Source organism: Mirounga angustirostris, unplaced genomic scaffold (genome assembly GCF_029215605.1).
Source record: "Mirounga angustirostris isolate CCGP_5_RB_7025 unplaced genomic scaffold, mMirAng1.0.hap1 SCAF_7, whole genome shotgun sequence".
Lineage (NCBI taxonomy): Eukaryota > Metazoa > Chordata > Mammalia > Carnivora > Phocidae > Mirounga > Mirounga angustirostris.
In genome coordinates this window covers 33,955,575-33,979,099 of record NW_026991715.1, presented here as the reverse complement: position 1 = coordinate 33,979,099, position 23,525 = coordinate 33,955,575, and the positions used below count along the sequence as shown (strand labels likewise).

General features: G+C 46.9%; 1 protein-coding gene and 1 long non-coding RNA gene across 3 annotated transcripts in view; both read right to left on the bottom strand.

Moving 5' to 3' along the window:
- The window catches only part of LOC135365352 (uncharacterized), a 61,005-nt gene extending 49,495 nt beyond the window's left edge, over nt 1–11,510 (bottom strand). For both annotated transcript variants that reach the window (XR_010413024.1, XR_010413025.1), the window contains exon 1: nt 11,348–11,510. This is a non-coding gene — a long non-coding RNA (uncharacterized LOC135365352). The remainder of the gene's footprint in view (nt 1–11,347) is intronic.
- Nucleotides 11,511–14,120: 2,610 nt separating this feature from the next.
- PURA (purine rich element binding protein A) overlaps nt 14,121–23,525 on the bottom strand; it is a 63,328-nt gene continuing 53,923 nt past the window's right edge. The window contains exon 3 of the transcript XR_006793799.3: nt 14,121–14,762. The gene's annotated coding sequence lies outside the window, so the exon portion shown is untranslated. The remainder of the gene's footprint in view (nt 14,763–23,525) is intronic.

Genomic DNA, 23,525 nt, shown 5'->3' with positions numbered 1-23,525 from the left:
ATTAAATTTTAGCACTGACGTGTTGGTTTATTCCGTTCACGTAGTCATTTGTTCATTCCATAAATACTTCCAGAAGCACCCACTATGACCCAGCACCAGTGGTTCTAGGCACTATGGAGATAAAAGTAAGCAAGAGACTGCTTCTACTGGGACTAGTGAGAGAGGCAGACATTAACAACAGCAATTATGAAACCAAGCTAAGAGAGAGGAAGCACTTAGTACAGCGGAGCTCAAAGTAAAGACGACAGATCAGGAAAGTCAGGGAGAGCTTCTGGGAGGAAGTGATTATCACACTGAGAGTTAAGCATAAACAGAAATCCGACTACTCAACCTTCACCCTCTGGTCAGAGACAAAAACCTGTGAGTTCATTATGGCCTAAGCAGACAGATGAGACCAGGCCAAGCGTCAGCTCACAAAAGGCCTTGCTAAGAATAGACTTTCAGGATCACTGCAACTTCCTTTTTTTTGTTTTGTTTAAAGATTTTATTTATTTGTCAGAGACAAAGAGAAAGAAAGATCATTTGCAGGGGGGAGGGGGAGAGAGAGAAGCAGGCTCCCCACTGAGCAAGGAGCCCAATGTAGGACTCGATCCCAGGACTCTGGGATCATGACCTGAGCTGAAGGCAGACGCTTAACTGACTGAGCCACCCAGGTGCCCCTGTGGCTTCCTTTTCTATACTTATTACCTCTTGTAAAAGGATTCACGTAACTTTACTTATGTTTGCTTGTCTGATGCTCTTGGCAAATCTCATCATTTGTTTATTCACCAATAAACAACATTGAACAATATGAAGGACGAGACAGCCTGGCCCCAGGGATATGAGAGAACAAACCCTAGCTGGCTTGCTCTTGCCCTTCAGTACTGCTAACCATAAAAATGAAACGGTCGTTTCCATTTGTCTGTTACTGCATCAGATGGAAAATGCTGGAAGTTCTCCAAATTTCTAGGGTATAGTGAGGACAGTTTGGCTATTCAGACTATACAAAATTCACTTTGGCCGGTCACCTTAATGAGTTCTGCAATTTTACAGGAACGGGTACAAGAAGCCTGCCTGGATGGCCCCACTAGGACGGGAAGTTGTGCGACACACGTGTGCAATGAGCAGAGAGGAGAAACAGCAGCCTCAACCGGAACCCCAAAGCCCCAACCACAAAATGAGCATTCTAGAACCATGGGCCTGCACCTAGGAAGAACCTACTCCTGACCCGGACAGTGTGACACAGGAGCCCCAAGAAAGAGCAACCACAGGGATTTACCATTTTTTATTATTTTTTTTAAAGATTTTATTTATTTATTTGACACAGAGAGAAAGAGAGACACAGCAAGAGAGGGAACACAAGCAGGGGGCGTGGGAGAGGGAGAAGCAGGCTTCCTGTGGAGCAGGGAGCCCGACACCGGGCTCCATCTGAGGACGCTGGGATCATGACCTGAGCCGAAGGCAGACGCTTAACCAACTGAGCCACCCGGCGCCCCAGGGATTTACCTTTTAAAGACCGTAGTGACACGCCCAACACCACCAACAGTAGGGAACCTCTTAGAGTTAACAATGATCACAACATGGGCAAGATCTGTGATTTTGTAACTTGCTCACCATTTCCAACACATTTTGCTCTGTTACCATTTCCTAAGTTGCTTTTCTTTGGGGGGCAGGCTGGAAGGATATAACCTGTAATGTTACTTCAGCATCGTCAAAATACCCATTCTGGTGTCGACCTCCCAAATATTATCAGCCATCCCCTACCTCATTCAGGATCTTCTGTTTGCCAGAGTTCTACTAGGCACTGAGCTGTCCTCACAAAATCAGTGAGTGAATATTAGAGCATGTCTTTTGTATCAATATTCTGGCTTGTGGCCTCTTTGTGGAGGATATAATGACACAGAGCTCAGAAATGGCACCTTTCACTGAACAAGGGCATCAAAACTCACATGAAAGGGAAAAAAAGTAATGGTGGACCATCCATCTCTGGAGGCACTGTCCCAGAGTAATGAAGACCTTCGTTTTTGACATACAAACTACAAAGGAGCCTAAAACCCTACAAACTATTTATGAATATGCTTTGCTAATGCCATTCAGGTAACTGCTTTAAGCCACCATCTCCAACATTAAGCTAACAAAAAGATGTAAGCACACTCAACTTGTCCTGATACATTAGATTAGGAGTAATAAAGTCTGAAAAGTCATCCCACATTAATCCACAGTAGCTCAACATTATTTGAAAATATGACTACAGTTGGGGTACCTGGGCAGCTCAGTCAACTGTCCAACTCTTGGTTTCACCTCAGGTCACGATCTCAGGGTTGTGAGATTGAGCCCCAAGTAGGGCTCCATGCTCAGTGCGCAGATGGCTTGAGATTCTCTCCCTCTCCCTCTGTTCCTCCCCTCCCCTTTTCTGTCTCAGATAAATAAAATCTTTAAAAAAAAAAAAAAAAGAAAGAAAGAAAGAAAGAAATGGCCAATCTTGCCTCCCTCCAACATTAAACTCGGTGTGTAGTTTTTTTTTTTTTTAAAGATTTTATTTATTTATTTGACAGAGAGAGACATAGCAAGAGAAGGAACACAAGCAGGGGGAGTGGGAGGGGGAGAAGCAGGCCTCCCGCTGAGCAGGGAGCCCGATGTGGGGCTTGATCCCAGGAACCTGAGATCATGACCTGAGCCGAAGGCAGACGCTTAATGACTGAGCCACCCAGGCGCCCCTCGGTGTGTAGATTTTAGCATTCTTCCAGCCTTAGAGACTTTGAGGGAATCCAGAGAAGTTCCCTTCAAGAGAGGGTAACATATCTGCTGAAATTGTTTGTATAAAGATGTCTATGAAGAACCTCTGGCTGGATCCAAACCTGTTGCTCTATACAATCTAACATCTACAACATTTATTAAATGGTCCTTAAAAAAATAATTGCTACATCAAAAGGTCTATCAACAACTAAAATAGCCTATCTAAGCTGCCCAGGCATTGGTATCCCATTCCTCCCTCATGTTTGGAGAACACCCTTTTTTTTTTTTAAGATTTTATTTATTTATTTGAAAGAGAGTGCACACACAAGCAGGGGGAGGCGCAGAAGGAGAAGCAGACTCCCAGCTGAGTAGGGGGGCCAGATGTGGGGCTCAATCCCAGCACCGATCATGACCTGAGCCAAAGGCAGATGCTTAACCAACTGAACCACCCGGGTGCCCTGAAACATCCTTTCTTTTTTTTTTTTTAAAGATTTTATTTATTTATTAGAGAGAGAATGAGAGAGAGCAAGCACATGAGAGGGGGGAGGGTCAGAGGGAGAAGCAGACTCCCCGCCGAGCAGGGAGCCCGATGCGGGACTCGATCCAGGGACTCCAGGATCATGACCTGAGCCGAAGGCAGTCGCTTAACCAACTGAGCCACCCAGGCGCCCCGAAACATCCTTTCTTTTTACTTAGGGACAATCCTGTTTTCTTTCGTACTCTTCAAAAAAAGCACGTTTTTAAGTGAAACCTTAAATAAATAAAAACACCCTGTTCTTTTTTTTTTTTTTTAAGATTTTTTATTTATTTGACAGAGAGAGAGAGAGAGCGAGAGCAGGAGCACAAGCGGGGGAGAGGGAGAAGCAGGCTTCCCGCCGAGCAGGGAGCCCGACGCGGGACTCGATCCCAGGACCCTGGGATCATGACCTGAGCCGAAGGCAGACGCCCAACGACTGAGCCACCCAGGCAGCCCAACACCCTGTTCTTTGAACCTGCAATTCCACCTTTAGGATTTTATCTTACAGATAAACACTAGTTTCGGTATGCAAAAAAAAAATTTTTTATACACACAATTTTAAACCCTCTCCAGATACTACAGCATTTGTTTATTATAGCTATATAACACATCACGCGCACACACACACACACACACAATGTATAAAATCCCAAAGGGCCACCAATATGGGAATGGTTAAATAAATAAACCATGGAACTTACAAACCATGGCATTCCTATTTGGCCCTTAAGAATGAGGTAGAATTACATGTGCTAATATGGAAAGGCTCCAAGACCCTGAAAAAAGCAAATTGCAACACAACACATTCTATTACCCCATCTGGGTTTAAAAATAAAGTTCTATTTCTAAACCTGAATACATTACAGTTATATTAATGAATAGAATTATTCATTTAACTGTACTTTCTTTTTATATATACATTTCCACACATATTTAACAATGAAGGTTAAAACCCCTGCTGATCATCTTTGGGTAAAGTCTGCCACATGGCTTTTAGGAGAAAATAATCCATTTCATAACTCACTAAGTAGAAAGCCACACTTCCAACAACCATCTAACTTTTACCACTGAGAAAACATTTTGTTCTAGTCACCACCTGGAAAACCCCAGCTCCAGACCAGGATTGACAGTTGCAAACAGTCTCATGGGTTCCAAGACCACCTCACCAAGGGCCCCTTTTCCAGCCTTTATTAGTCTTGTATGGTCCTCTGCAGAAACCACAGGTCTGCCTGGATAAAGGACTGACTTCTGCCTCCGGCTTCTGGAAGGACTCCCTAATGGTGGACCTCAGTTTGTCTGACAGCTCCCTATAATGCTAGCAAATCCTGACCACCTTCCCCCTCCCCACACCACTGGGACCCCTAGTTGGGAGAAAGACACCTCCAGCCTCATCCAACCACTCAGCTCGGGGACTCTGGTCAGTAACCCAGCTCGGATGTTATCTGAGAGCCAGTGGGGAAGTGAAGGTTGGCTCCTCCTCAGAAAAAAAGGTTGGGGACCTCTGAATTACACCTAGTCACTGGGACATATGGGACAGCATTGTAACTCTGGAACTTCAAACAGCCAGCCCTCAAAGTGACAATGGAAGAGAAAATGAGGCCCAGCAAGAGGGAGCAGGGAAAGAGAAAGCAGCAGTGAACAGAAGGGACAGAAAAAGGGAAGAAGGCTATTAACACAGAAAGTGAGTTGGGGACATGAAAGGATAGGTTAGAGCACAGAGAGGAGAAGGACCCAACTCTGCCCCCTGCCAAGTTGAGAGGACACACTAGAAAGGGACAGGTCCATCCCTCCCGACAAGCCTGATAAGGCCACTTCCCAGGCCAGGTCCCCCACCAGCACAGCCCCTGAAAGACTGGCTCCCCTGCCCCCTCCCAGAGCATTAGATTAGGCTTCGTGGGAAACTTGAAATCCCGATGGCTCAGAAAGAGGCCCCTACCGCTTAATGCGCCGGCAATTTAAGCACTCCTGGCTCCTGCCGGCTCCCAGGCCAGCCGGGGCTCTGCTCGGCCATTAGCACGCTCTCCTGACCCTGACCCTCGGAGAAGAGCAGCTGCCCAGATGGCGCCGCGGGGGCGCCTCTTCATGGGCGAGAGACAAAGTCACTTCACACCAGCAGCAGTCACTGCTGCCTACCATTGTGCCCGTGTGGGCCACCCCAAGAGACCACAGCTGCCCCAAGCAGTGAGGTCTCCCCTCCTTTCTTCATCTTCATTGGACTTTTAGAGCAAAGGCAATAAGGCCAACCAAGGTTCAAAAAAGCAAATGCCAGGTAACTCCAGATTTCTGTCAGTAACATCCACAAAGAGCTACAATATATGAGGAAGACAAGGGGCTCAAAGTAGTGGAGGGCACTGATGAGTTTAAAAAAAAAAAAAAAAAAAAGCTGCATCCGCCCAGAAATAAACCCATGCTTATATGGTCAATTAATTTACAACAAAGGAGGCGAGAATATACAATGGGGAAAAGACAGTCTCTTCAACGAATGGTGCTGGGAAAAATGGGCAGCTACATGCAAAAGAATGAAACTGGACCACTCTCTTAGCATACACAAAAATACTCAAAATGGGTTAAAGATTTAAATGTGAGACCTGAAACCATAAAACTCCTAAAACAAAACATAGGTAGTAATTTCTCTGACATTCTTGATAGTCTCCTCAGACAAGCAAAACAAAAGCAAAATTAAAGTATTGGGACTACAACAAAATAAGAAGCTTTTGCAGGTGAAAGAAACCATCAATAAAAACTACTGAAAAGGAAAAGATATTTGCAAATGATTGATCCGACTAAGGGGTTAATATTCAAAATACATAAAGATCTAAACCCCCCCCCCACACACAGGATCTTATACAACTCAACACCAGAAAAACAAATCCAATTAAAAAAGTGAGCAGAGGACCTAAAGAGACATTTTTCCAAAGAAGACATACAGATGACCAACAGACACTTCAAGAGATGCTCAACATCACTCATTATGAGGAAAATGCAAATCAAAACCACAATGACATAGCACCTTACACTCATCAGAATGGCTAGAGTCAAAGACAAGAAATAATCAAAAACAAAAAACACGGGCGCCTGGGTGACTCAGTTGGTTAAGCAACTGCCTTCGGCTCAGGTCATGATCCTGGAGTCCCGGGATCGAGTCCCGCATCTGGCTCCCTGCTTGGCAGGGAGTCTGCTTCTCCCTCTGACCCTCCCCCCTCTCATGTGCTCTCTCTCTCATTCTCTGTCAAATAAATAAATAAAATCTTAAAAAAAAAAAACAAAAAAAAAAACAGGACAAGAAATAACAAGTGTTGGTGAGGATGTTGAAAGGAGCCCTCGTGCATTGTTAGTGGGAATGCAAACTGGTGCACCACTCTGAAAACCAGTATGGAGGTTCCTCAAAAAGTTAAAAATAGGATTACCATATGATCCAGTAATTTCACCACTGGATATTTACCCAACAGAAACAAACTAATTCAAAAGGCTATCTGCGCCCTATGTTTATTACAGCATTATTTACAATAGGCAAGATATGGATAGAGCCCCTGGGTGGCTGAGTCAATGGAACACCTACTCTTGATCTTGAGGTTTTGCGCTGACATATGCCCCCCCAATGATCCCGCCCAAGGTCCCGACAGTGAAAGCTGACTGGTAAAGCACTGTGCACAGCATTAAAAATGTAATGTGTCAGGGGTGCCTGGGTGGTTCAGTTGGTTAAGCGTCTGACTCTGGATTTCAGCTCAGGTCTTGATCTCAGGGTTGTGAGTTCAAGCCCCACTCTGGGCTCCATGCTGGGTGTGGAGCCTACTTAAAAAAAAAAAAAATTAATGTGGCAGAAGTCTAGGACCTCTTCCCAGGCCATCTTCTTCCCAAATAACTTCGCAGTTAATTGTTCCCCATTACTAGCTTTCTTTGAACAATGAGACCATGTGGTCTGATAGTTCTCAGTAATGATATATTTTCTGGGCCAACTCTCTGGGGCCGACTAATGATTCTTTAGCATAAATCGGAAAACTAATGATAGGCAGTATGAATATAGCATTATTCCCCAATGAGTAAATTCAGGTAGATCAAACTCTCCTCCCACCATGACTACCAACACTGCCTTAAACCATTTAATTGAAAGGCTTCACAAAAACATAAATCATCCCTTGTTTTTGGCAAAGTCATACCACAGGCTTAATGTCCATAGAGACTGGATTCAAACCATTTGTCTCCTCTGCTTTAGAAGTGAGGGCCCATCCAGTTTCCTAAGTCTGGTTCTGAGGCCTAAATCAATACTAATATTCCACCTATGTCTCCTAAAAACTACCTAAGAAATCATTCCAAGTTCACTTCCTTTTGAAGAGTCCTTTGTAAATAGTGCACGAAGTGGTGTGAACCTTTTTGGCTGAAGGGTCAACTCATGCCCAATCCCCTGGCTTCTATACTGCTGTTTAATTGCTGACTCCCACTTTATAGCCAAGCCAATTAGTAGCCTTGGCCAAGCGCTGGGAGCTTGGAGGCCTGTAACTCAGTGCTGCCTGAGAAAAACAAGAAGCCTCTCCCATCAGAATTCCCTCATGTGAAAACCATGCCTAGCCAACAAATGACAGAAGCCTAAGAGATGGATATTGTAGTTCTGTAGAGTTCCTGGGCACATCAGTAAACACCGATCTGAGTAGCAGGACTGGTGGACTGACATAGGATACAGGAATTTTTAAAAGATGACTATTTATTCTTCATTTAATTTAGGAAGCATTATTATCCACTTTTACCTCTGATGAGCATAATAACTCCTTTAGAGTTGAAAGGATACTGGGTAGAAAGCTCCAGAAAGCTCCACACCTGGCTAAGCTACCGGCTTACTCTAGGGACTCTAAGAGAGCCAAGAAAGAGTCAGGAACCATCTGAAATGATTTCCTTATGAAACACAAACATGCATTTACCCTCAGGCCTCCAGATCTTGATTATAGGCTTATCGATAACCAAGCCCAAATACCCCAGAAAAAAAAACAACAGAACACCTTAGAGTCTGCTTTCACAAAAATTTAGAATGTCCATGTCTTTTTTATTTTACAACATCTCAAAATACACCATTCATCCAAGAATTAAAAGATTCAGCTTTGGAGGAACTCAAATTTCATATAAGCCTCTCATGAATTCTCCTTGGTACTTCTGGGAAGGGAGTCCTGACCCCGTTTCAAGGTCGAGCAATGTTTCTCTCCCAAGAAAGGAGAGCCCTGCCCAGGGCCTTGGGTGACAAAGGCCAAGGCTGAGAATTCTCCCTGGCTCAGTCTCTGGCCTGTACCCCAGACCTGCCTTTCACCCTGGCTCCTAGCCCCTTAACGGAGAGCATTCCTGTTCCTCAACACAGAACAGCCAGCCCTGGTGTGTATCATACTTATGTTTAGGGAAACACATGAAAATATTTTTCCTGACAATGAAGTCATATTCTCTACCAATGGGAAAACTTGTGGGGTAGAAAATTTCCCAAAACTCTTGCCCTACTTAATGACGCTGACAGCATATAGTTATAGTGTTTGGGGGGGTGGGGATGGGGTGTGGGCCGTTTCTTTCCAAAGGAAGCATGATTAGTTGGCTGGCTCAAACACTTCCGAAGAGATTTAGAAAATGATTAACAATTCTTCTTAAATGTGGCCAAGAAATCTAACCTCCAGAGATTCTAAATATTATTCGACTCCTGCAAAGACCCTTAAAAATTACTATCAGAACAAGCCCTACCACTTACTATGAGGAACAACTCTTCAGGAAGTAGTAATGTGTGGTAAACACCCATTGCTCAGGTGACCTATTGTAACACTTATTTTACAGAGAATGGCCTCACTGGTCTAAAGGGAGGTTCATTTTCCCCAAGTGCCACCCCCCTGGATTTGCCCTCCCTTGAGCGCTTTGCTGGTCTGCGCCGCACAAACCAGCTGCGGCCACCTTTCCAAGTTCTCGGCAGTTCCCTCAACTACCTTTTACTGTACAGGATCCCTAGAGGTCCAATTCTATTTTCTGCAGCAAACATAAAACAAACTGGTGGGAAGGTTCAGCCATTTCACATCCTCCCAGAAAACATAAATTGCTAAGGTTCAGTATAAAATGGACAGCAGTGTTTTGTTTTGTTTTTTCTTAAGGTCACAGAATCAGCAAATTCCAGACCTGTGAAAAAACCATAAATCAGCAAATCATTACTCTTAAATAATCAAAATTTCCTGTTTCTAGGGAGGCCTGGGTGGCTCAGTCGGTTAAGCATCTAACTCTTGATTTCTTCAGGTCATGATTTCAGGGTCACAGGAACAAGCCCCGCATGGAGCTCCGCCTGGAGCTTGCTTGAGATTCTCTCTCTCCTTCTCTCTCTGCCCCTCCTACCCCACTCGCATTCTCTCTCTTAAAAACAAAAAACAAAAACTTGGGGGTGCCTGGGTGGCTCGGTCAGTTAGGCATCTGCCTTCCACTCAGGTCATGCCAGGGTCCAGGGATTGAGCCCTACATCAGGCTCCTTGCTCAGTGGGGAGCCTGTTTCTCCCTCTCCCTCTGCCTGGCGCTCCCCACTTGTGCGCGCGCTCTCTCTTGCTATCCCTTTTTCTGTCAAATTAATTAATTAATTTAAAAAAACCCACTTGTTTCTCAGGAAGGTAAGACAAATGGCCAATTAACACTTAAACACCCTTAAGCTGAGAAGCCCACAAGGGGAAGGGCCCTCTTAGCTCTGCAATTAACAAAAAACATGAGCCTCCTTTCAGTTTCCCCAATGTTCCATATTCATGTTTTGGGCATTGATTATCCTTTAATAATTTGCCCCCATTAACTCTCCTACCAATCACTTGGCATTTGGCTTTCACTTTGGGGATAATGAGTGTTTTTAAGACACTCTGAAACTTCTGAAGGCCAAGTTCTGTGGACAGTACAACCTCTGTGCTTACTGAGGGGGGAAAGCTCACAGGTAGACATTAAATCCAGTCAAAAGTGACAAGAGGTGGACAAAGCTAGCTCAGTCAGTAGAGGTGCAACTCTTGATCTGGGAGTTTTAAGTTCGAGCCCCACCTTTGGTATAGGAATTACCAAAAAAAAGGGCAGTAAGAAAATGCGCTGCAGCTGGGTGCTTCCTTTTTCTGACAAGGATTTTTTAATCTAACAATGGCACCTAGCTGCCTGCGTCCTCGTTATATTTTTCATAGGCAGGGGTCGCAGAATCCCATCAGACCAGAGTTCTAGGCGTTGTCACCTCTTTCCCAGGCTGTCCCAACAGCCTCCTCAGTGTCTCCCCATCCCAGCGTTCCCCCTACCTCAATCCAGCCCACGATTCAGTGGCTCCCCACAACACAAAAGCCCCAGCTAGGCACTCAAAAGAGTTCTTCCTAACCAGCCCTAACCTAATTCTCCAAACTTTTTTTTCCCAAAACAGCCCCAGCCCTCGGTCCAGTCACCCACCCAACACTCGTCTTTCCTTTACCTCCAGCACAAGGCTCACGGTCTCCTTCCGCGGAGGTCCTCTTTCCCTCCCTCTATTCTTCCAACCCCCAACCGCGGCGGGGACATTAGTCCCCACCCCTCAGGACTCCACTCAGATTTCACCTACACCAACAGGTCCACTGAGATCCCAATCACCCCCCAACACCTTCTCTGAACACCCCGGCCTCTGCTCCCACCCGTGGGGCTCCCGAGCGGCCTCCCGGCCCCCGGCAGCGCCTCAGAAATCGCAGCCCAAGGCGAAGAGCCGCAGAAGCCTCCCGCACAAGTCCCCCGGGACCGGGTGTGGCGAGCCCCGCTCGCAGCACGCCGAATCCGGGCGTGGCGAGACCCGCTGAAATGCGGAGCCCCTTTAGACCACGGCCCAGGCCGGCCGGCCGGGCCGCGCAGAATCTCCACCCTCCCAGCCTCCCAGCCTCCAGGAGCGGCGCGGCGACCCAGAACCGGATGAACAGCCGCGGGGCTCCCGGGCGGGCTTTGGGCCGGCTCCCGGCCCCTCCCCGGAGGCTGCGCACACCCCATCCTAAGTCGGTCCATCCCGTCCCGGTGCCTGCCGCTCTAGGGGTGCTCCTTGGGGAGCTCGCCGGCGCGCCAAACCTCCGAAGGGCCCTGCCCGCGCCTTACCCGCTCCCCGGTTCCAGCTGGGCTGGGCCTGCGTCCCCCCCGACTCACCTCCCCTCTTCTCGAACCCGTAGGGCACCGGCTTGGTAGAGATCTGATCCGACTAGATGAGACCGCAGCAGATGCACCGCACCTGCCCCTGGCAGAGAGAAAAGCTGCGGCGCGCCTGACGTCACGGCTGCCGTGAGCGCCGCGAGCCCCGAGTCACCTGATCACCCGGGCAACGCGCGCGGGGCGGGGCGAGGCGGGGGGCGGCGTCACAGCACGAGCCCCACCCCGAGCCGGCAGGCCGCCGGGCGCCTCCGGGAGCGCGCCGGGTCAGTCGGCGAGTCGGGAAGCGGAGGGGGGCGTCTGGCTTCCGTGCGCCCGCCTCTGGGCTGGGGTGGACCTGACACTGCCAACAGGCGCTCGTTTCAGGTCGGATCAGCTCGCCAAGACTCCAGATGGTACCCGCTCGCCGCTGGTGCAGGTGCCTGGAAGGCAGGCCCTGTGTCCCCGCTGCGTCCCGCTCAGCCAGGGTTCGCTGTAGGCCGCTCCTCCTGGTGTCTTCTTGGACTAGACCCACACAGTTCGGGGGCTTAGTTCCCGAGCTGTACCTGAGAGGACTGGGGCCGTGGCTAACTGGACTGCTCCCTGGCAACTTCTCATAAACGTCGCCGTCAGTAGTGCAGCCTTTGCTAGAGAACGTAGTCAGACCTCATTCATTCGGGCCCAGGCCCAGACTTCCCGTCCTAAAGGTCTTCTTTTGTTCCAACAGCGAGAGAAATGACGGAAACACTCCCAGAGCAAAGTCGAGGAAAAACCTGCGAGTCCTACTTGCAAAGATTTTTTGCTCCTCATTTTAAGAAACTGATTTTTCTCTAAGGTCCTCCCCTTGCTTGCTTCCTCCCCTTTACCTCTGTGACTGGTGTAGACCATCAGCTTCCAAGTGAGAATTTAACATCCCACGGAGGTCCCAGTTTGAGAACCACTTTTTATCTCCTCCCTTGGCTTCTTGCTGATTGAATTTCATTTAAGTTTTACATTCTTGGGCGCCTGGGTGGCTCAGTCGGTTGAGCGTCTGCCTTCCACTCAGGTCATGATGGCAGGGTCCTGGGATCGAGTCCCGCATCGGGCTCCCTGCTCAGCGGGGGAGTCTGCTTCTCCCTCTGCCTCTGCCCCTCCCCCTGCTCGTGTGCTCTCTCTCTCTCCTTCTCTGTCAAATAAATAAATAAAATCTTAAATAAAGCCTCTCCTTCCTTCCTTTAAAAAAAAAAAGTTTTACTCTCTTATTCCCCACACTGCTATGGAGGCTTCATATATATTGTCCTTCCCTCTCAAACTATGGGATTTTAGACCTGTCAAAAAGAAAAACCATAGGCCCCAAACGGTGTTACTTTGGCCAGGTGTCACTTTGGCCAAGTGTCACTTTGGCCAAGTCACCAAGCCGAGGCTTAATAACACAACCTAACTGCAGTTTCAACCTTTGCCAGAAATGTAGTCAGGAATTTCCTGATAAGCACCACTGAGGCAATCTGTCACTTGGTGCTCTCTAAACCCTCAAAGGAAGGTGGGGTGATCTGCGTTATAGGAAGCGCTCCACTCTACCCCTAAGGGCAAAATCCTTTCTTTTCTTTTGCTAATAACTTCCTTGCTCCAACCTCCCTCCTATTAAAAAAAAAAAAAAAAAAACCCTTCCATTTTGTACAACTCCCCTCTACTAGGTAGATGGGATGCTGCCTGATTTAGGAATCATTTATTAAAGCCAATTAGACCTGTAAATTTCCTCGATTGAATTTTTTATTTAAAAGATTAATTATCTTATAATCCGTTTCCAGTGAGCACCTTTTGGTGTTGCCTAGCTGATTGGCAATGCCCAGCTGACTGAGACATGATCTTTGAAGATGAGATGATGGGTAGTGTGTCTCATTTCAAAGTACCACCTGTACTGTTTACTATTTACTATTTAAGTGATACTTTTTTATCTTTATATGTTTATTTTTAAAAGAAACACATACAGATGGGAAAAATAACAGTTGTGAGGGGTACCTGGGTGGCTCAGTTGGTTGAGCAGCTGCCTTCCACTCCAGTCATGATCCCAGGATCCTGGGATCGAGCCCCGAGTCTGCTTCTCCCTCTCCCTCTGCTGCTCCCCCTGCTTTTGCTCTCTCGCGCACACACCCTCTTTCTCTCAAATAAATAAAATCTTTAAAGAAAAAAAAAGACAGTTGTGAAAGGTAGAGAAGAATCATGGCTTCTTGAAGTCATGAAGTATTAGCTGTACTAATAAAAGATACTGAAAACATGAACCCAAGGTCCCAAGGGGTAGAGATTAGTGGGCAGGAAGATGCTGGGACCAGGGCAGGGGCAGGGAGACCTAGGTTGTATGGCAGATCTGAAGAGGGGAACTCCACGTGGAGGTCAGGGAGGGTGGGGGAAGAATTGAGCCCGAATGAGGTTTGAGGGATATGGTGGAGGGGAAACACGCTGGGAGCCGAGACAGAGAAGGGATTGGAGAGAAAGGAGAAGCAGCAGTGGTTTGGGGACACATTCCTGAAAGGGAGGGCAAGATAAAGAGAGACCCAGGAAGGGGTGCCGAGGGGTTATGGTGTCCTTCTAAGGTTGGCAGGGCAATACAGCATTGCTTCTTAGCCTCTGAGGAATGAAGGTCACTCACGCACACCCCAAAACCATATTTGGACCATCAGGGGCAAGATCCACCCTTTACCGAACACTGATGCAGAAGGAAGACCAGAGGGGCGCCTGGGTGGCTCAGTTGGTTAAGCGACTGCCTTCGGCTCAGGTCATGATCCTGGAGTCCCAGGACTGAGTCCCACATCCGGCTCCCAGCTCAGCAGGGCGTCTGCTTCCCCCTCTGACCCTCCCCCCTTTCATGCTCTCTCATTCTCTCTCTATCTCAAATAAAAAAATAAATCTTAAAAAAAAGAAGAAGAAGAAGAAGGAAGACCAGGGACCATACTCTGACATTAAGACTTTTTGGCAGGAAATTTTTCTAGGCCCTTCAGGCAAGCATACACCTCTAAGGTTCTAATGAAGTCAGGACAAGGTGAGGAAGGGGGTGTAAGGCAGGGATAACTGCCTTGAAAGGGAGGAGAGCTTCTCATGATAGTTGGGACAAATGGGGGCTGTGCTGGGGAAGAAGAGATGATGAATTATATTTTCGGTATAGTCCCTGCCCACTCCCCTTTTACTGAGCCCGTTGGGATTGAGAAGGCATAACTAGCAAAAGAAAAAGAGAACATTTCCCACTCCCACATCCACTTCCACGTCCATAGTGAAGGAGTGTTCTCATGTGAGTACAAACCCAGAGAATGTTGCCGGCAGCAGCCAAGAACCCGAGAGACATGGCCAGGTTGCACATCCCACTTGGTTCTTTTCTAGCCCAGGACTCAGCAGCGGGCCAGTGGTAGAAGTTGCTGGAGTTTCTCCAAGTTTCTTCACAACAGCAGTGAGTTTCCTTCCATTTCTGGAAATAAAGAAAAATGTCTGTGTAGAAGACCCTGACAAAGCATATTTTCTGTAGAAGTTCATTAGCCACAGAAGCTGCAATGGATTTTCCACATACGTGAATTCATGAGAACCATCTAAGGACTGCAGAGACAGCAGGATGCAGTGGTTGGGTATTCTGTGCTCTGAGATGTATCCATTTTATGAATGTGGCCAACTTACCCACTTTCTCTGAGCTTCAATCTTATCTATAAAATAGGGATAATAACACCTACCTCATAAACTTTACATGAAGTCTTGTTGAAAGGAAGAATCCAGATTCATGATTTTTCCCAAGACCATTTTATCTCACTTTTTTTTTTTTTTTTTGAAGTAAGCTCTACGCCCAACATGGGGCTTAAATTCACAAACCTGAGATCAAGCGTCACGTGCTCTATCCACTGAGCCAGCCAGGTGCCCCTTCACAAGGCCATTTTAAAAACCATCGTATTTTCATTGGATCCCGTTTGTTCACTCAACAATTCGATGAAAGAATGTTTCTTGGATGGCTAATGTGCCCTCAAAGCTGTGATGGCTACAAAAGGAGAGGTGCTCCCTTAATTCCTCTTCCAGGCATCTGCCTCCTGGTGGAAAAGCCAGAGAGCATGAGACCCAGTAAGGCCCCTGTGAAACTGAATGCTCAACGATGTTGTCATACCCTCCTGTGTCCCCAGAACTCCTGAAAGGGAGGCCATGCCACACTGGCTAAGGTGGGATGCACGAAAGGAAGGGTGTGGAGCAGAGCCTGGAAAGGCAGGATTTGGAGAAGTGGGAGAAAAGAGAGCATTCTCGGTATATATGTGCTGAGCGAGTGAATGAATGAATGACTAAACAAATAAGCAAAGACAACAAAATCAGAGAACAGTAGGCATAACCATAAGACCAGCCTAAGTGGACTGCGGAAATTGTAGAGTTGTGAGGAACAAGGTAAGAGACAGCACAGGTTGTGGAAGAGCTCTGGAGATAGCAGAACCTTCTGGTAGGAAGATGGAGTCTGGAGCTGGAGTGACAGGGCTGCATTCGGACTCCATCACTTATTGGCCATGTGACTTGAGCAAGTTACTTGACCTCTTTGTGCCTTCGTTTCCTCATCTGGAAAAAAAAAAAATAGTGCCAGCATTCCATAAAGCTCCAAACTGTGAGCTTTTAGTCTCGGCATTTGTTTTATTAAAGGCTAAGAAGAGTATAGATTCAATATGAAACCTACAGGGAACCCGTGACGCTCCTGGGAATGGGAAATGAGAACGGGGGGCAGTCTTTTGTAAAGAATCTCTGGGCAGCAGAGTTTAGGCCGGTCAAAAGGGAAAGGGCGGGTCACAACACACGTGCAGCCCCAAAGGGTCAGGGACTGGAAACAAGCCTTCCTCAAAAAGAGAAAGCCTGCCATCACTTGCTCATAGCGGTGTGGAAGTTGGAGCCTGGCACAGAAGCACTCAGTAACTCTACTAAACGGACTCCTCTAGGTGCTGCGCAAGTTGGACATCTTTCTGGAACTCCCTGGCTCAATGGCAAACACTAGTGAAACTCCTCTAGGTCAAGTCCAAAGAGTTGTTTTTTTTTTTTAAGATTTTATTTATTTGACAGAGAGAGAGAGAGAGAGCACAAGCAGGGGGAGCGGCAGGTAGAGGGAGAAGCAGGCTCCCTACTGAGCAAGGAGCCCGATGCAGGGCTCGCTGGGATCATGACCTGAGCCGAAAGCAGATGCTTAACTGACTGAGCCACCCAGGCGCCCCAAGTCCAGAGAGTTTTAAAGCACTGGAGAGGTCCACTAAGACCTGGCCTCTGGCTTATTTCAGTATCTTCTATTTATGGAAGCAGACAAATGAACACATGTGAAACAAAGCCAATGAATGTGGCCAACACAAGCACCAACTCCAGAAGAGAATGACTGGATTCCTGTATTGTGTCAGGGTATTAAAGAAATGAAACAAACAATTATGCTGCTGCTTCTCTTTCTTAGCTCATTGCTCTGCCAGCGTCTAACGGAATTTGAGGTCCAGGTCAAGGAAAAGAGGCAAACTCATCAGTTTGCTTCTGGCCTTGGTTCAAGGTTTTGGTTTTCATCTGAGCAATGGATCTCGCAGTTTTGTGCCTCTTCTTCTGATCTACATTTTAAAATTCTAATTTGCTAGTTACGAACATCTCCACTGCAATTGACTAAAATGCTATTCAAAGTGGTTTAAGAAAGAAGGAGAGAGATTTTATTTATTGGCTCATGAAACCAAAAATTCAAAAGTGAGTTTCAGGCGTGGCTGGATCCAGTCACTCAAACACTGTCACCAGGACTCTCCTCTCCTGCTTTCTCCGGCTCAGCTCTCTTTTCTAGGCATCTCAAGTAGTGCCTCTGGCAGCATCAGAATTACATTCTCACAGCAGAAAGTCCCAGCAAACAAAAGGCATTCTCTTTCCCAACAGTCTTAAGAAAAGCTCCAGGTTTTAGTGTTTGCCTTGGCTTTCGGTAACTTGCTTTTTTCTGAATGTGTGGTTGGAGCCATGAGATGTGATACCTTGGCTCCTTCCATGGTTTCCCCTGGAGCTGGGTGTGAGGCACCACCAAATCCTACAGTTGAAAGTGCGCAAGGAATGGCTTCCCTAGGAAAAGTGAAGTTTAGTTACCATAACTAGGAAACGGATGCCCAGCAAACAAAAAACACAGCTGACCCCTATAGGCCACCGATAACCCCAACCACAAGCCTACGGCACAAGTAATACAACAGTCCAATAGGTTAACGCTGAATCAAGTTGGGAGTCAATCTATCTTCTCCTGTATTTCCAGGAAAGTTGCACCCGATGGGGAGCAAATTTTCAGCACTCAGAGGTTGAGCCTGGTTGAGATCTGGCATAAAACCTGCCATTGGTTTTACCTAAATGCACTCTCCTCTCTGGAAGTGTTACTTCTGAGGAAAGGGCTTCCGGGAGCACTTAATGCTTTAAGTATTTGTACAGCACACCTTGAGTTCTCAAGAAGCATCACATAAATGCCTGCGTTTTTAATTGTGACTTTTTGAGGCGCTGATTCCTCAAGTGGCCTGGTATTCAGATAATGATCTGAGGATCTCAGTCCTGGAGTAAAACACATTTTTCTCTTAGGCGATGACTCAGTGGAGTTCGGCCATGAAATTCCCATCAACGGCTCTGAAGAATAGCCCTGAAATACTCAACTGTTATGTCCATTTGCATTTATATTTATAAAATGGACCGATAATAATAATTCAGCATATAACATATGAAGCATAAGAACTCAAGGCAACATTAAATCCACATATTCATTCAATACATTTGCTACATGCCTACCATGTGCCAGGGACTATCCTAAACTTTGGGGACGTAGGAATAAACAAAACAGATTTAGAAAATTCTTGCTTAGATGAAGCTTACATTTGCAATAGTCTGTCCATTTGTATACATCTTCCAGCTGCCTCTGTTATTGACAGGAAGTATACACCAATAAACAAACCTGGCAAAGTCTCAGTGAGTGCCTTATTCTCCTCTTCATAGGGATTAAAAGCAGACTTCAGAGAGATGCAGACATCCGCTCCAGGAGCCACGGAAAGTAAGTGGTAGAGTCAAGACTGAAATTCCTATCTCCGTATCTGCCTTTTTACTACTCTCTCTTAGGGTGTGGATGGGGGCTGATGGGGAGTGGTGGGGACTCTGGCAAACCAGAGACCAAACTCTGTGCAAAGGGAGCCACTATTATTCAGCCCCGTGTCACAGGGAAAGTGGCCCACTGCAGCTAGGTTTTCTGAGTTTTCAAGAGGAGCCTGCAAACAGGATTTTGACGTGAAAACTGATTTTTAAAACACTGTGAAAGCCAAAAAATAATCTGGCATAATTCAGGCCCTGGGTCTGCCCCTCTATTGGAGGTCACAGTGTGGCCAGGAGCGTCCCTGGGGAGGGTAGACTCCAGATAGCAGCTCTGAAACTCAATGTGGGTAGGAAGCTGCAAAAACAGCTGTGGTCCTTGCACACAAGTATTTCATAAGGCTAAGGTAGAAAAATGGTGGCTTGTTTACTAAAAAAAGCGAAGTCCTTAATGAAAGGTAAGAGTGAGGAAGCAGCTGGAACATTCCACACAACCCACGCCCCCCAACCCCAGCCAGTGTGAAGGAGGTTGGCAGAGAACCATCCTATGTGGGTTGACAAGCCACGCTTATCTGAAAGGGAAAATTTTACTTCAGGGCGGGCTTCGTGTTACATCTGAGGTCCTAATAATGATCATTATGCTGTCAGCACACAAGACGTGGTTCAAAATAATTCTCCTCCTAAAAGTCACATTCTACTCGCTTCCTGGCCCTTCCTCGCCTCCTCCACCCCATGGCCTCCCATGCTCAGCAAGCCTTTCCTCTTCCCCACCCCATTTGCCAAGGGGTGACAGCCACCGGCATAGGGAGGTCTCCTCCCTGGGGTGGTCTGGGGCCGGAACAGAGTTGGTGGTGGCCTGGCCTCCTCCTGTCCTGGCTTTTGGGGGAAGGGAGGGAACCCAGAAGAGCTTTAATGTTTTAAAAAACATCTGCACCATCAATAGAATGAAACTCTGCAAGAGGATAGTTTTACTTAAAAGGTGTAAAGGAATTCCCATCCTCCAGATCTTAAGATCAGAAAACCTCTGTTTACTACAAGAATTGTTTCAGAGAGGAAGTGAAATCTGGCACATGAAAAATCCCATTCCTGTCCGCTCTCAGGATAGTAGCTTTGCAGCCATATGCCGTGAGTATTTCATCACAGCCAAACGGGACTGCGCGGCGCTGGGGACAGATTTGCCGTGGCCGCCGCCTCAACCACCTCCTTCTGTTGCGGGAGGCAGGTGGGTGGCAGTGCTGTGAGATGCGATCAGTTGTGAGCTGGGACCTCACAACTCCGTTTGCACCATGAGGCCCTGGGAGCCTCTTCTTTGGAAAACACACGAAGCAAGGACCTAGATTTTTTCTTTCTTTCTTTCTTTTTTAAAGATTTTATTATGAGCGAGAGAGCAAGCAAGAGAGTGAGCGAGAGCATGAGCAGGGGGGAGGGATAGAGGGAGAAGCAGACTCCCCGCCAAGCAGGGAGCCCGACGCGGGGCTTGGGCTCCATCCCAGGACCCCGGGACCATGACCATGACCATAAGCATGAGCCGAAGGCAGGCACTTAACCGACTGAGCCACCCAGGCCCCCAGGACATACATACTTTCTGAATAGGACGAGACAAAGAAAACTTGTACTGTGCCCCCCTCCCTTGCTTGGAAGATCATTTAAGATTAAGAGAAAAAGTGACCTCTCCCACTTGTGGAGGCAGGGCGATGCTATGAATCGAAAGGTCCAGAGGCCCGTGTTCCAGTCCGGGTTCCCGGGCATCCTGGCTTTGGGACCCAGAACAATTTACTAAACCTCTTGAGCCTCAGTTCCCTCATCTGTAAAATGAAAATAATAATAGGACCAAGCTCGCAGAGCTGCAGTGAAGGTTGGTTGGTGCACAGAGTAGAAGCTGCTCTCTTTGAGGAACTCACACAGAGTTCACCACGGCCACCGTGAATCCCCCCCATACCCACCCCCATCTACAACCTAGGAGAGGGTGCGTATGCAGACCTGTGCTTCAGCCTTGGCCCCACCCCTAGTTTCTGTGGCTCCCTGGACATGTAATCAGGAGTTACACATGATGACCAGGGCCACTCTCTTGCAATTCTGTAGCTGCCGCAGTGGAGACACGAGCTACCTTTGCTCTCACTCCAGCCCGAGCCCCATTTTAGACACCACCTTTGCCTGAATTGCCGGACTGCTTTGGCCACATTCCAGATGAGAATGCACCTGTCCCACCTCCTGCTCCAGGCCCCTGGGGCAGCCAAATTGGCAGCACCCGTAGGTATGGCGTCTACCAGCGTCAGAGCTTCTGACTCCCTGGGACCAGGGCCTAGGGATCTTCAGGTAATGAGCCCTGTGAGGGAGCAGGTGCACATTCAAGTCCGCATCGATGGCCCCCTGGTGCCTCAAACTGCATATTTTTTCCTCAACCTGTTTCTCCTCATCGGTCCTACTTAACTCATCATCCCCCAGGAGAGCCAGGCCTCCAAGCCAGAAACCACGTGGCCCCCCAGCTTCAGGACAGGCCCAGTCGCCTCTTCACAGAGTTCGGCCCTTCTCCCTGCCCCGCCTGCCCCTGTTCAGGCCTTCCCCGTGTTCTCATTCCACAACCAGTGGTCCTGCTCTCCACCTGCCCATTCTGGAGGGCTTCATTTGCAGTGTTAATTTAGGGACGCCTGGGGGGCTCAGTTGGTTAAGCGTCTGCCTTCGGCTCAGGTCATGATCCCGGGGTCCTGGGATCGAGCCCCACATCGGGCTCCCTGCTCAGCGGGGAGCCTGCTTCTCCCTCTTGGTCTCCCTCTGCTGCTCCCCCTGCTTGTGCTCTCCCTCTCTCTTTGACAAATAAATAATAAAATCTTAAAATGAAATGTAGACTTGGCCCTAATACTTCCTTACTTAAAATTCTTTAGGGTTTTTCCATCCTCTGCAGGGTTCAAAAGTCTGTCCCTACAGCTTCAGATCTCCTGCCACTTCCATGCCTACCCTACAGGGAAAACCCCAGCTAGACTGACATTATGCTTAGGTCTTTGAATGTTCCATGGGGCTGCATGTCTCTGGGCTTCTATAGACACAGTACCTTCCACTGGAATATCCTCTCTCCTCTGCTACTCTTCCTTAAATCTCGACTGAAATGTCACCTCCTCTAGGAAGCCTTCCCAGTAGCGCTGAGTAATCCCTCCTTTTACACTCCCCAAATATATCACCCATGACCCTATTTTGCCTTTATATGCTTATGTGTTTCTGCCCTACTAGACCCACACAGGGATGTGCATTTTATTCATTTCAAATTCCAAACCTTTATCAGGGCTGATAAGGTCTTTCAAGATCTGGCTCCTGCCCACCTCTCCACCCTGCCTCCTACCACTCTCTGCTCCACCCACTTCACCCAGTCACATTGGCCTTCGGACTATTGCCGAGAGCACCAAACTGCTTCCTGCTTCTGGGTCTATGTTCCTGCAGTGACCTCTTCCTAGAATGCCCTCCCCTAGATCTTTCCATGGCTGGCTCCATCTTGACATTCAGATCTCTGCTCCAGTGTCCCCTCCTCAAGAGTCCTTCCTTGCCCAAGCAATCAGAAGTAGTCTTCCTTCTCCATTTTTCTCTCTTATAATACCATATTCTCTTCCCTTTGGAGCACTTGTCACAAAGCTATAGCTCTTTCTCGTTCAAAATCAGCCTTATTGGGCGCCTGGGTGGCTCAGTTGGTTAAGCGACTGCCTTCGGCTCGGGTCATGATCCTGGAGTCCCGGGATCGAGTCCCGCATCGGGCTCCTTGCTCAGCAAGGAGTCTGGTTCTCCCTCTGACCCTCCCCCCATCATGCTCTCTCTCTCTCTCTCTCTCTCAAATAATAAAATCTTTAAAAAAAACAAAAACAAAAACAAAATCAGCCTTATTGAGGTAGAATTTGCATAAATAAAAGGTGTACCGTTAGATGAGTGCTGACAAATACCCATATATCCACCACTCTACTCAAGATACAGAGTATTTCCAAAACCCATTCAATTTTCCTGATTGCTCTTTCCAATCAATATCCCCCGCCCCCTACCCATCCAGGGCCAGCCCCAGCCAACCGCTTCTCTACTTCCTGTTCCCATGGCTTCCTTTTGTTTGTTCTAGAATTTTATTTAAATGTAATCATATGGTATGTGTTTTTCTATCTGGCTTCTTTCACTCAGCCTAATGTTTTGGAGGTTTATTCCTGTTGTAGTGCTTATCAGTATTTGTTTCTCTGTTACTGAGTTCCAAGCGATTGTGTGAATATTCCACAATGTATCTATTGGCCTGTTGATGGACCCCTGGGCTATTTCCAGTTTGGGGCTAAAATAAATAAAGTTGCTTTGACAATTCTGGTATAAGTCTGGTGTGTGGACATCCATTTTTATTTCCTTCAGGTAAATAACTATAATGGAGATCGCTAGGCAGATGGTAAGTGTATGTGTAATTTTATAAGATACTGCCAACCTTTTTTCCAAAGTGCTTTTCCATTTCACACTCCTACCAGCAATGCATGAGAATTCCAGTTGGTCCGTGTCCTTGTCAACACTTACTACCAGTCTTTTCAATTTTAGCCATTCTAATGGGTGTATGGTGTCATCCTGTGGTTTTAATTTACATTTCCCTAATGGCTAGTACTATTGCACAACTTTTCATGTGCTTATGAATATTTGTATATCTTCTTTTAAGCTATTTGCTAAAATCTTTTGCCATATTTTAATTTGGTTGTTTGCCTTCTTCTTGAGTTATATATTTCTCTGTATGTTGTGGATGCAAATTATTGTCAAAAATATGTATTGCAAAAGTTTCTTCTATTCTGTGACTTACCTTTTCATATTCTTAATGCTGTCTCCGCCCCTTTTTATGATTAGTTTTACCTGTGATCTAAGAAAACTCTGCCTATCCCAAGGTCATGTAGACTTTCTCCTATGCTTTCTTCTAGAAGTTTTATAGTTTTTCTTCATTAAATACTTAGTTCTTTGATCTATTTCAAGTATGTTGTGAAGTAGGGATTGAGATCCACTGTTTTCCTTTTGGATATTCAGTTACTCCAGCATCATTTGTTGAAAAATCTATCCCTTCAACCATAGTTATTTAAATCGTTTCCTTTTTTAATTACTATTTGTCTCTCCCACTAGACTACAGGCTCCATATATTTGTTCTAATTTAATCTGAGCTCTTTTCCATCCC